A 13,197-nucleotide genomic window follows, 5' to 3' on the forward strand; every position below is an offset into this window, starting at 1 on the left:
ATGTATGTTATTCGATTTTATCTTATGATGATTGAGGCTCCATTCTTTTTGTATTTTATCCTTTTTTTCTCTATGTCCTTTAGTTTGGATGATTTTCATTCATTTTTCCTCTAGTTCATTGTCGCTTTCTTCTATTTTTTCCAATCTAATATTAGCCTCGTGCAGTAAAATGGTCATTTCAATTGCTTTTTAATCTTTTTAAAGATTTTTTATTTTTAAGTTATCTCTACACACAACATGGAGCTCAAACTCACAACCCCAAGAGCAAGAGTTGCATGCTCTACTGACTGAGCTGGCCAGGTGCCCCTAAAATGTTCACTTCAAATTATTTATCAATTCCAGAATTTTTACTTAGCCTTTTTTTACTGTTTATGAAACTTTTCATATGTTCCTCTATCTCTTCATCCATTTACTCTAATTTTCTCTGTGGGTTGTTTAACATTCCTTTAATGTTAAAGAAAACTTTTTTTTCCTATTTTAAATCCTTTAAAATACAACTTATTTTTTAAAGGAACACTTATCGACAATATCTTTTTGGATTTATAAACTCTGGAGGAAAAATGTATAACATACTTAAACTCTTAACATATTTAAAATGTTTAATAGCTATTGTAAGGAAATTGTCTGTTAATTCTAACATCTGGCTTATTAGGTTTGTTACTGTTCACTCATTGTTTCTTAATCTGTGCATTTCCCTGCTTTATTTCCTGTCTCTTGTTATTGTATATTGGACATTGGGTTTCAAAGAACACTAGAGACTGAAGAAAGAAAAAAGTGGGTATCTGGAACTTTGGGAAGGAGTTAATCAACATGATCCAATGAAGAGTTGAACTGTTTGGGGACAGAGTTGTAGATTTTATTCCCCTAGCAAGATAGGCATTGGGATTTGGGCATAAGGGATCTTTGCTTTTCAGCACTGCCTCTAATTCATTTCTTGTGTTGGAGCTGTCAGAAATTGAATTGATTGTGTTTGATCTTAGTGTTTGTTAGATTCTATTTGCCTCTGCTTTCAAACACTTTTTTTTTGTTTGTTTTTGTTTTGTGTGAGTTTGTGTTTTTTAATAATAAATTTATTTTTTATTGGTGTTCAATTTGCCAACATACAGAATAACACCCAGTGCTCACCCCATCAAGTGCCCCCCTCAGTGCCCACCACCCAGTCACTCCCACCCCCCGCCCTCCTCCTTCCACCACCCCTAGTTCATTTCCCAGAGTTAGGAGTCTTCTATGTTCTGTCTCCCTTTCTGATATTTCCTGCCCATTTCTTCTCTCTTCCCCTCTATTCCCTTTCACTATTATTTATATTCCCTAAATGAATGAGACCATATAATGTTTGTCCTTCTCCGATTGACTTATTTCACTCAGCATAATACTCTTCAGTTCCATCCATGTTGAAGCAAATGGTGGGTATTTGTCATTTCTAATGGCTGAGTAATATTCCATTGTATACATGCACTTTGTGTTGTTTTTTTTTTTTGTGATCATTTTATTTTATTTTATTTATTTATTTATTTATTTATTTATTTATTTTTTATTGGTGTTCAATTTACTAACATACAGAATAACATGCACTTTGAAGGTAAGTTTAGGCTTCTTTCTCTGGGAAGGCCCAGGGACCAAACCCTGAACACTGGCTATCCCTCAAAACTGAGGGATAGTGAGACCAGAAGATCATAAGACTTTAAAACCACTAAGCTTTGTGACCCCAAGTTCAAAGCAGCAAGATTGTGAGATCATGAAACTTGAAGGCAGTGATCTGAAACCATATGGCTTTGAGAGTCCAAGATTTTTGAATACATGAGACTGCTAGATCTTGAGAGTTCTTTCTCCTAGAGTGGGCTATATCAGCTTATGAGCTTGCTTACTCCTCTTGCCTGTGTTTATTCAGCAAAATTAGTGAATGCTTAGTGAACCATTATTTCTGCATTCAGAGTTCCCCCAGTTTCAAATCTGATGATATCAATCTCAGTCTGCCAAAGTTTGGTAGGTTTCTCCTTGCCCAAGTAAGTCTTCTTTGACAGACTCACTCTCCTGCCTATGCTACCCCAATCTCAGCAACTGAACATTCTCTGTCCCTTGCTGTCCTTTGAAGAGCTCATTTCTCTAACGTTTAGTTCTTTCAGATTTCTTTGTGTCCACAGCTCTTTAATGATAATAAGTAAAACTATGATTTTTGTTTTGTTTGGTTTCTTACTGTTTTGGAAGGAATGAAGGACTTTCACATGTTTCTGCATGCCAACCAGAACAGAACCCTGAACATTCCTTTTTATGTTTTTATTTGTGGCTGCACAATTTACACTCTGGTGTATAGATTTTTTTTTTAATTTAAAAAGTCCTAGAGAGCCAAATTTTGTGAAAAGGATAAAATACCATGCTAGGATAATATGGTGTGGAGATACATGTATAATAATATTAATATATATTAATTAACATGTAATTAATTAGAGATTTTATTTATTTGTTTGAGAGAAAGCATAAGAGACAGAGAGAGCAGGAGCTGGGGTGGGAGGTGCAGAGGGAAAGGGGGAAGCAGTGTCATGGTTGAGCAGGGAACTGGATGTGGGGCTCAATCTCAGGACCCTGGGATCATGACCTGAGCCGAAGGCAGATGCTTAACTGACTGAACCACCCAGGGTAACCCAATAGTTTAAAATTTCTTTTCTGAAGCACCTTAACACTGTTTATTTTTCTTCCTTCTTTTTTTTTAAGATTTTGTTTATTTATTCATGAGAGACACTAGAGAGAGAGGCAGAGACACAGAGGGAGTAGCAGGCTTCATGCAGGAAGACTGATATGGGACTTGATTCTGGGACTCCGGGATCATGCCCTGAGCCAAAGGCAGACACTAAACCACTGAGCCACCCAAGCATCCCTATTTATCTTCTTTCAAAAGAATTTAGTTGCTTAGAAGTAGCAGTAGAAACTAGTTCTTGAGGCATCTCCCAGAAAGAAGTAATTCCTAAGAAGTATTGAGCAAAGAAGCACTATTGAAGCAAGCACTTGGTTTCTTAAGGAAAGTGCACCAAAGCCCCAAGCCAACAGCACTGTGTATGCTCTGTTGTATTTGCTTTTTTAAAAAGCCTAAGTGCTTTATAGTAAGTTCTTATAATGGCACAGTCAAATTTCACAAAAAGAAGAGAATTCTGAAGGAGGCAATATGAATTGATAGGCATGAGATGCCCCTGAAGGTGAACTGAGAGGTGAAAGCATTTCCTTATTCTAATTTAAAGGTGAGTATCTGGGAACAAATCTGAGCAGTGTTCCTTTGGGTCGCCCCACTACAGTGGCTATCAAAAGGCAGGTACAAGAACAAGACAATAGGATAAATATAGGTGGGAAAGCAGAATCAAAAAGGTAAAGGAAGTGTGAGCTAAGATCAGAAAGAGTTAAATAGTATAAGATACCAAGTTCAGACTACAGCAACTGGGAGAACCAGATTCTAAAATCCAACCCAAGATCTGAATCACTAAAAAAAACCATAGAAACAAGATTTATACTAAGGATCTTGTCCAACTTTCCCTTTGCTTCCACTCACCCTACACATAGAACTTTGTGGACTCAACATCCTACCTTATGTTAAACTATTAGCAATTGATTTTTCAGCTATCTTGATGCTGGAGAATGGAACTAGAGTGGAGGTAGAGAAAGGAAGACTAGTATATACTGAGCAACAACTAAATACTATGCACTGGAAAGGCAATTCCTATTTGAAAATTACACCTGAGGCTTGGCTATTTTGGTTGGTCTTCCTTTTGTGTTTCTATACCTTAGCAGAAAGAGTAGAAGAAATGAAAGAAATTAGAAGTGCTTTTAAAATATTGGAGAAGATTGGGGGGAAAAGAGGCAGGGGGAAGGACCCTACATTTTTTTCAAGACCCCAACTATTTAGGAGCACCTTGGTGGCACAGTTAAGCATCTGACTGTTGGTTTTGGCTCAAGTCATGATCTCAGAGTCATGACATAGAGCCCAGAGCTGAGCCCTGCCTGGGCTCTGTGCTCAGTAAGGAGTCAGCATGAGATTCTCTCTCCCTCTCCCTCTGTCCTTCCTGCTTATGCTCTCTCTCTCTCTCAAATAAGATAAATAAATCTTTAATTTTAAAAAAGGACATTAATTGTCTATAAAATTTTGAAATTTAAAATTTAGTTTCTTTCAGATTTATCAGGCAGTCCATCAGGAAAATGATATTTTGAGTTTCCAAATTCTCATTGAAGGTCTTCTCTGGAGCTCAAGGTAGGCATTCTTTGTCCTATGAGCTTTCCTATCATAGCCATTATTTCTTTTGTACTGGAATTTGAAGTGGTTACATAAAATCCAGGGAAAGGAACCCGTTTTTAATATCCAAACCACCAAGTCTAAATCTGGGTTTGTGAGCCCCTGAGGCTTCATAAAAGGGGAGGATAACATCAGTTTAGGCCTTACCTCAAGCCAGGAGACATTTAAATTCTGATTTATGATCTAGGCTGGACTAGTATAAGCTATCACGAAGTTTCATGTTCCATTGTTTTGTTTTGTTTTTAATGTAAAGTAAAAGTAAAAGGACTGAACTTACTCAATTTCTTCCTGGTTGGTTAATAGAATTGATTACTGAGAGGTCAAAGGAATAGACCAGAACACCTATGTTTCCTTCTCAGATTTGCCATCGATTGACCAAATGATCACAGCCAGGTTTCTTTTATTCTCTGGGAGTCTACATCCAGCCCCAGTCTGAAGGAGATTACCCTTGACTCTGCATCTAGAGAGTCCCATTCTGACCCTCTTCCTGAGGAGTCTATGGGGCCAAGAGAACATGCCCACCTGGAAGCTGTGCCTACCCTTTACACTTCTCTCCATAGGACCCTTGGTTTCCTTTCCCATTTGGCCCCTAGACCACTTTCATGGTTTGCATAGGCCTCTTGTCCAAGACTGCCCTCCCAAGTATTGACTGGACCACCAGTGTGCTTACTGTTTTCCCAACTATTGGCCAAGGGAGACTGTCTGTAAACCATGTTAATAGAACTTGTTTGTGTGTCTCTAGTGTGTCAGTGTGTCTACACGCATGCCAGTTGAGGTCTCAAAGATCTGACAGATGCAACTGAAAGTAAGAATATAAGAGAGACAAGCTGAGCGCTGAGAACCTGGGATGTCAAAGAATCCCAGAATTTAAATGTATTTTGGTCTCCCAGGTCTTGAAAGTATGTTTGTTAAGGTATGAGACAAGAAACTATTTTATTTAACATTTTTAAAGCTTGAGTTATGAATTCTAAATATTTAAACACATACATATGGGGCCACCAGGTATATTCTTGTCTTGGGACTCATAAATGTTAAAGGTGGGGGCTGTCTCCAGAACATTTCCTTTTACTTGATTATAAAGATGCTGAGTATAACCAACATTAGGTGTTTAAAGGTCTTTGGAAACTTCAGGAACCTCAAACTATTTTTATTTCTCTCCTTTCAAGTTTCAAGTGGTTGTAGATAGCATTCTAGAATTGTCCAGGTTGGTAACCAAGTCACTTATTACAAAAAGTTACAAAATTTATAGCAAATAGTAAAATCTCAAGTAGAGGTAATATTTTTAGAAAACCAATACAATTCTAGCTGTTATTAATATTTCATATCCATTTACATGTTTCTTTGTCCAACCTGCCAGAAGATCACAAATAATTTTTGTTTTCACTTACACAGCAAAAGTCAGTTGAATTTCCATCATGAGGCACATTATGCCATATGCTATGGATATAGACAGTTCACTAAGAGACTGTGATAAGAGCTATTATAGATGTGCATCTATGGTGTTACAGAAGAGGAACATTAAAGGGCTTAGTTAAAAATAGCTAAGAAGAGACTCACTGAATCTCAGGACTGGAGAACATAAAGACCATCTAGTTTATGGCCCAGCACCAGCACAATAAATTGAAATAGACCCCAGGACATCACCATGAGATTTAAGAATACTTGGGAAAGGGATGATCTTATAAGTTTTTCAAAAGAAAAATGTTTGAGTATACAAAGGATTAAAACAGCACCAGACATTTTAACAGTAATAATAGAGTGATACCATCAAAATTATAAGGAAAAATTATTTTCAACTTAATTTCCAAACCTAGTTAAACAATTAAGTTAGTCTAAGGGTAAACTAAATATGTTTTTGGATGTAAATTCTCAAAATACTCATATTTTCAGGAAACTCCAGGAGGAAGTATTCCATTTTTAAAACAAGGGAATAAACTAATAAAGATTCCACACAATGAAATCCAATATCAGAGAAGTAAAATAAATCCCCAGAGTGATGACAAAGAGTAATCCCAGGATGGAATCAGGCAGCAGACTTAGCAACCAACAAGCCCAGAATGAAAGATCTGAAGGCTCCTTCAGTGATATCTCCAAAAAGAAAAAAATGGTAAAAATCTTAATGCATTGAGACATATCAAGAGAGAACTGGAAGCTGAATTAATAAGACCATAGAAAATGTAGCAGATAAAGAAAACAAGCCAATTATCAAATTTGGGAGAAATAAATACTTATGCAAGAAAGGAAGAAAAAGATAGTACACTATGTGGCTCAGCTGTGAATAGCATTTATGTATTCAGGTTAATCTAAGCACTGGTGACAGATCTAACTAAAGTGATATTATGATATATTTATATTGGGAAAATGGAAATATGAATACTATGCATGTGTTTGCTAGTAGTAGAGTGATGAGGATGTAAATTGGCTATATTCTCATTTTCCACAGTTGGTAGGTCAATATAATGCCTAGAACTGAAGAATCAAGAAGTGGTACTTGCACTAATAATGCAGATTATTTAGATACACAGAAGTTTAATACTTTAAGAATACAACCTTAGAGTTAAAAATAGTTGCCTATGGAGAACAGAACACCAGTGACTCTGGGGGGAAGGGGTATGGAACTACATGTTACATAATGAACTCTGTAAAGGTAATTGACCCTTTAAATTATGAGCATGGCTTTTTCGCAACGGGTTTGCCTGCCAGAACACAGGTGTCATGAAAACCACCGCTAAACCTAAACCAAAATGGGAAAGGAAAAGACTCACATCAACATTGTCGTCATGGGACATGTAGATTCGGGCAAGTCTACCACTACTGGCCATCTGATCTACAAATGTGGTGGGATCGACAAAAGAACTACCGAAAAATTTGAGAAGGAGGCTGCTGAGATGGGAAAAGGCTCCTTCAAGTATGCCTGGGTCTTGGATAAACTGAAAGCTGAACGTGAATGTGGTATCACCATTGATATCTCCCTGTGGAAATTCGAGACCAGCAAGTATTATGTGACCATCATTGATGCCCCAGGACACAGAGACTTTATCAAAAACATGATTACAGGCACATCTCAGGCTGACTGTGCTGTCCTGATTGTTGCTGCTGGTGTTGGTGAATTTGAAGCAGGTATCTCCAAGAATGGGCAGACCCGTGAGCATGCCCTTCTGGCTTACACACTGGTTGTAAAACAACTAATTGTTGGTGTTAACAAAATGGATACCACTGAACCACCCTACAGCCAGAAGACATACGAGGAAATCGTTAAGGAAGTCAGCACCTACATTAAGAAAATTGGCTACAACCCCGACACAGTAGCATTTGTGCCAATTTCTGGTTGGAATGGTGACAACATGCTGGAGCCAAGTGCTAACATGCCTTGGTTCAAGGGATGGAAAGTCATCTGTAAAGATGGGAATGCCAGCTGGAACCACACTGCTTGAAGTCCTGGTTGCATTCTGCCACCAACTCGTCCAACTGATAAGCCCTTGCGTCTGCCTCTCCAAGACGTCTACAAAATTGGTGGTATTGGTACTGTCCCAGTGGGTCGAGTGGAGACTGGTGTTCTTAAGCCTGGTATGGTGGTCACCTTTGCTCCAGTCAATGTTACAACTGAAGTAAAGTCTGTTGAAATGCACCATGAAGCTTTGAGTGAGGCTCTTCCTGGGGACAATGTGGGCTTCAATGTCAAGAACGTATCTGTCAAAGATGTTCGTCGTGACAACATGGCTGGTGACAGCAAAAATGACCCACCAATGGAAGCAGCTGGCTTCACAGCTCAGGTGATTATCCTGAACCATCCAGGCCAAATCAGTGCTGGATATGCACCTGTGCTGGATTGTTACACAGCTCACCTTGCTTGCAAGTTTGCTGAGCTGAAGGAAAAGATAGATCGTCGTTCTGGAAAGAAGCTGGAAGATGGTCCCAAGTTCTTGAAATCTGGGGATGCTGCCATTGTTGATATGGTTCCTGGCAAACCTATGTGTGTTGAGAGCTTCTCTGACTATCCTCGTCTGGGCCGTTTTGCTGTTCGTGACATGAGACAGACGGTTGCTGTGGGTGTCACCAAAGCAGTGGACAAGAAGGCAGCTGGAGCTGGCAAAGTCACCAAGTCTTCCCAGAAAGCTCAGAAGGCTAAATGAGTATTATCCGCAATACCTGCCACCCCAGTCTTAATCAGTGATGGAAGAACAGTCTCAGAACTGGTTGTGTCAATTGGCCATTTAAGTTTAATAGTAAAAGACTGGTTAATGATAACAATGCATCGTAAAACCTTCAGAAGGAAAGGAGAATGTTTAGTGGAACATTTTTTGTGTGTGTGCGTGTGTGGCATTTTTAAGTTATTAGTTTTTAAAATCAGTACTTTTTAATGGAAACAACTTGACCAAAAATCTGTCACAGAATTTTGAGACCCATTAAAACAAAAGTTTAATGAGAAAAAAAAATTATGAGCATGCATAATCTTGATAAAAACAGAAACTACATTTTTTTCAGAGATTTTATTTATTTTGAGGGGAGAGAGAGAGGGAGAGGGAGAGAGAGAATCCCAGGTAGACTCCACAGTGAACTTGGAGCCCAATGCAGAGCTCAATCTCACAACCGTGAGACCATGACACAAGCCAAAAATCAAGAATTGGATGCCTAACCAACTGAGCCACTGAGGTGCCCCTACATTCATTTTTTAAATATGAATTTTAAAAGCTCTTTGTTAGGGAAAAAATAATGAATGGGCTGTACTATATGACAGTCAAAATATTTCAGTGGATTTTATAGTGTAAAAAGTACTTCCATATAGACAGCCTAAGAAATTTCTGTGTTGTAGGTTATTATTGTCCTCATACCATAGCTGAGGAAATTCAGGTGTAAGGGTGTGAAATGCCTTACCTAAGTCCACATGGCAAGGATGTGGCCAGTGAGACTCAAGTGCAGGTCTTCTAACTCAATGTGTTTCTGTAAAATCACTGCCTTCTAAAGCAGCTCTCTGAAATCTTTTGCTATTGCAAGGATGCATTTTTCCAAGGATGTTGGTGGAAGTACAAGTATTTGGCATCGTTGTTTGGGGAAGGACTTTTAGACAATCTAGCTCAACCTTCTTATTGTACGTATGAGAAATGTGAAGTTTGCAAAAGATTTCTCAGGACACCAAGATGTTCCCTGTACAAGAGAAGAATTTGATCAATGGGAAAGCCTAACTTACATTTCCTTGAGTTGCTTAGATCCAGAAGTCTTTGCACCATTCCAGCAGTGTAGGGCTTATTTTTATTTTATAGGTGAGGAAACTAAGGCATGTAGGAGCAAAGTGCATAATCTGAATTTACAAATAAATGAAATTTTCCTTGACTAATTATTTTCAGTCCACAACCTTGAGGTAGAATCCTCAAGGGCTATACAATGTCAAGGGAGTTACATTTTATATAAGTCTGACACCTTTGTATCACTTTGTCCCTTGGGCATGGTTGCAATGGAGTTCTTCCATGGTAACCAATCCAATTCAATTTCTGGAATGAACAAGCCCAATGACAGGAAATCCTTACCACATTTTACAGTTTCTCTCATTGTCGAAGTGACTTCATAGGTTGTTATTTCTCAAGCCTTTGCAGCCTAGTGACCTGACAACTTTCTACTCTGTTTGTTTTACCATGTAAAACAATCCAAGTAAACCCCATACATGGCAAGAACTGAGGAAATTTTATTTTGCTGGCAGTGCACACAACTTTCCAAACAAGTAAGTTTCTTTTTCAGATCAATTAAACTTGTGTTCAATAAAATCACACGGGAGACAAGAGGGCTAGAAATGTCAGTTATTGATTACATCTTGGTTACACCTGGAGAGAGGCTCCCGTGACTGAACTTGATTAAAAATCATTTCCAAATCTAAATTTTCACAACATCACATCATTTTACATTATCCTCATCCATGTGTCCTCCTAGACCCCACCCTTCTGAGTTTATAGACTGAGGGGTCTGTTGAAGATGGTCCAGTCATGTATGCTTCTCAAACTGTATGTCAATTAGTTGAAAGATATCCTGACCCTGGGATGAGCCAAGGCACCATTGGGAAAAGTGATGAATGCTTTCCTTGTCAAGGTAAATAGAAAAGTAGGGGAAAGAACTCTAATACTTCATTTGTTAACATCATTATGGAATGAGCTTCTCAATGTAAGTACATTTTCCAGGGCTCAAAACCTAGCTATACTTCAAAGCCTTCCTTTTTAATCATAAAATAGAGATGATAATGTTTGTCTGGCTTATTGTTCAGATCGTTATATGAGCAAAAGCATTTTATGCCCCTACCTATAATTCCTGTCACATCGTAACTACGTTTTGAATGTTGGTTCAATTCCTCCCAAAAGTTTCAAAACTCTAAAAGAAAAGAAAGGTATCTTTTACTTCCCTGACTTGTCATTAAATATGTGGTATTGCCACCTCAGCCATAAACTGCTCTCATTTGCTAGTAAGATGATATCATATAACCAATGGTAGGACTTTCTAGTCACTTATCTAGATAAATTCAATAAAATATAGTCAGACACCAAAAATGGACAAAAATGAAATTATCATACCTCTAGATTGTTTATGCTTTCCTAAAAAATATATGAAAATAAGATTTTTTTAAAAAAATTATCAAGGATTTAGTTATATTATGAACTAAATAATGTCCATGTTTGTGTACAAGGGTCTATTCTGTCGCCAAATGGTACAAAATGTCAAACATGGAGAGGACCCAAGTTCAAATTCTGACTCTTCTCCTCATTACTTGTTTAAACTTGAGGAGATCTCTCCATTTTGAGCTTAGTTTTATTACCTGTAAGATATATATTCCCTTCCCTAAAGGCAAGCACCTTGTTCATACTAAGTCAACAAATGATAGCATTTATATTTATCAAAACTGATGTAATTAATCATCATAAAACAGGTGGGATTCTTATGTTTCTCATCAAAATTTAAAAAGTTATACCAAGTATAAAAACAATTCAATTGTTTCTGTCTCTCAAGAGCAGATGCTTCTTTAAATTGATTTATACTAATGAAAATGAGATAAATTCCACTGATACATTCTTTCAACAGGTCCCATTATTTACTTGTATCAATCATCTATGATTATCAAGTTCACACTATTGGATAGACCTACAGTAAAAATATAAGGACCACTAACATTTATTATCTATTCTATACAAGGCATTGTGCTAATTGCTTCTGCGTGCCTCAATTATGTCATTTGTACCTACTAAAAACAATATGAGGGAAGAACTAGGCTGTCCATTTTTTGTTTCATTTCCATTTTGTTCATTTTGTTTCATTTCCACCTAAGGAAATGAAAATTTGCTGAGGTTAAATGCATTGCCAATGGTAAGTGACAGAGCTTGGATTAAAATTAGGGCATGTCAGATTTCAAAGCCTACATCCTCCAGTTCATCAGAGATGGAACTATTCCTTTGGAATTATAAAGGATGGGAAACATTCTGCATTTTCAGGGCATGTCTTTTTCGCAATCCTGTGAGAAGCAAAGAGTCTTTGTTTGTATTCTGGTGAGAGTACTATTTCTCCTATTTTATTGGTTCCTTCTTCTTTGGCATTTTCCAAATCCTTGAAAAAAATGAATGAGTTTTTTTTTCAGTTAACTGTGAAAAATGAGTTCATCAAGATACTCAAGTGGGATATTCTACATCTCTTTTCTTTTTCATACTATCTGAAATTATCATAGTGCTTGCTTCAGCAGCACACATACTATCTGAAATTATCACTTCAGTAAACTGTGGGTTTTCTCTTTCTCTTTTCTTTCTTTTTATTCAAATGGTACCCTGGGGCTAAAAGTTGTACACACTTGTTAAGAGAGAAAATCAAAAGTAATATCTTCATGAAAACATATTTCTGTTGATCAGAAAGAGAAAATGCATGCTGCCTTCCTGAGATGTCAAAACAAGCAATGTATTGAGCCAAAGTAAAGCCTTGAAACCAGTGTAATACTTACTGGGGGTTTCATTTTGTAAAAACAGCAAAACAAAAACAACAAAAAGAATGCATCTTGTAAAGTTCAGACATGCCCAACAGAGTGTGACTTCATCCAGAAGGTAAAAGAGAAGGAAAATTTCTGGAGAGTATGTGCAACGGTCTTATACTCTTTCAGATAGTATGGTCTTCCTAGAATCTTACAACATTGGGAATTTTGTTCTCATTTTACAGATAAGGAAATTGAAGCTCAAAAAGTGATTAAGTAAACAACCCTTTAAAAATTCCTGGGAAGTAGGAATCTGATTTCCTGCGCTGAAGTGGGATCTGAATCCTACATCTGACTGACTGATTCTAAATAAAAGTTATTTTCATCCTATCATATGCCAGGTTATTTACATAATGACCTCTAAATGCTCACAGTAATATTACAAAATAGGATTCTCTCCATTTGTAAACATCAGGAGGCTAAGGCTTAGGTAAACTAATTTCTCAAAGATACATAGGAAGATGTAGAGCCAAGATTTTAATCTTGGCTTACCTGTTTCCAAAGCCATCACTTTCCATGGTGCCAGGCAGTCTCCTGGAAGTGTTAATGTGACCATGCTGGCCCTAATTAAGATAAATTAACTATGGATGTAGAAGCAAGGAGAACCAAAGGAGAATGCCACTGTCTTCTTGGAATTCATGTCAATTGGACAGAGAATGGAGGGTGTGGTTAGTAATGTCATGTTAGTAGTGTCATGAAATTTGAAAAACAGATTCATGACAATGAAGGGGAAAAAAGGAAAGGAAAAAATGAATCAACCCATGAATGGAGAAAAAGAACCACACATTTCCAAAGTAAAGCTGCAACAAATAAGTCCTAGCTAATGCCTAATAAAAAGATAAATTCAGTCACCCAAAAAAAAATCTGTGACCCAAAAAGTCTTCTGATATTGAAAGAATAGGAACAAATGTGGGGAAAGACCTCTCTGAGAACC

The sequence above is a fragment of the Canis lupus genome, chromosome 25 (assembly GCF_003254725.2).
Source record: "Canis lupus dingo isolate Sandy chromosome 25, ASM325472v2, whole genome shotgun sequence".
Lineage (NCBI taxonomy): Eukaryota > Metazoa > Chordata > Mammalia > Carnivora > Canidae > Canis > Canis lupus.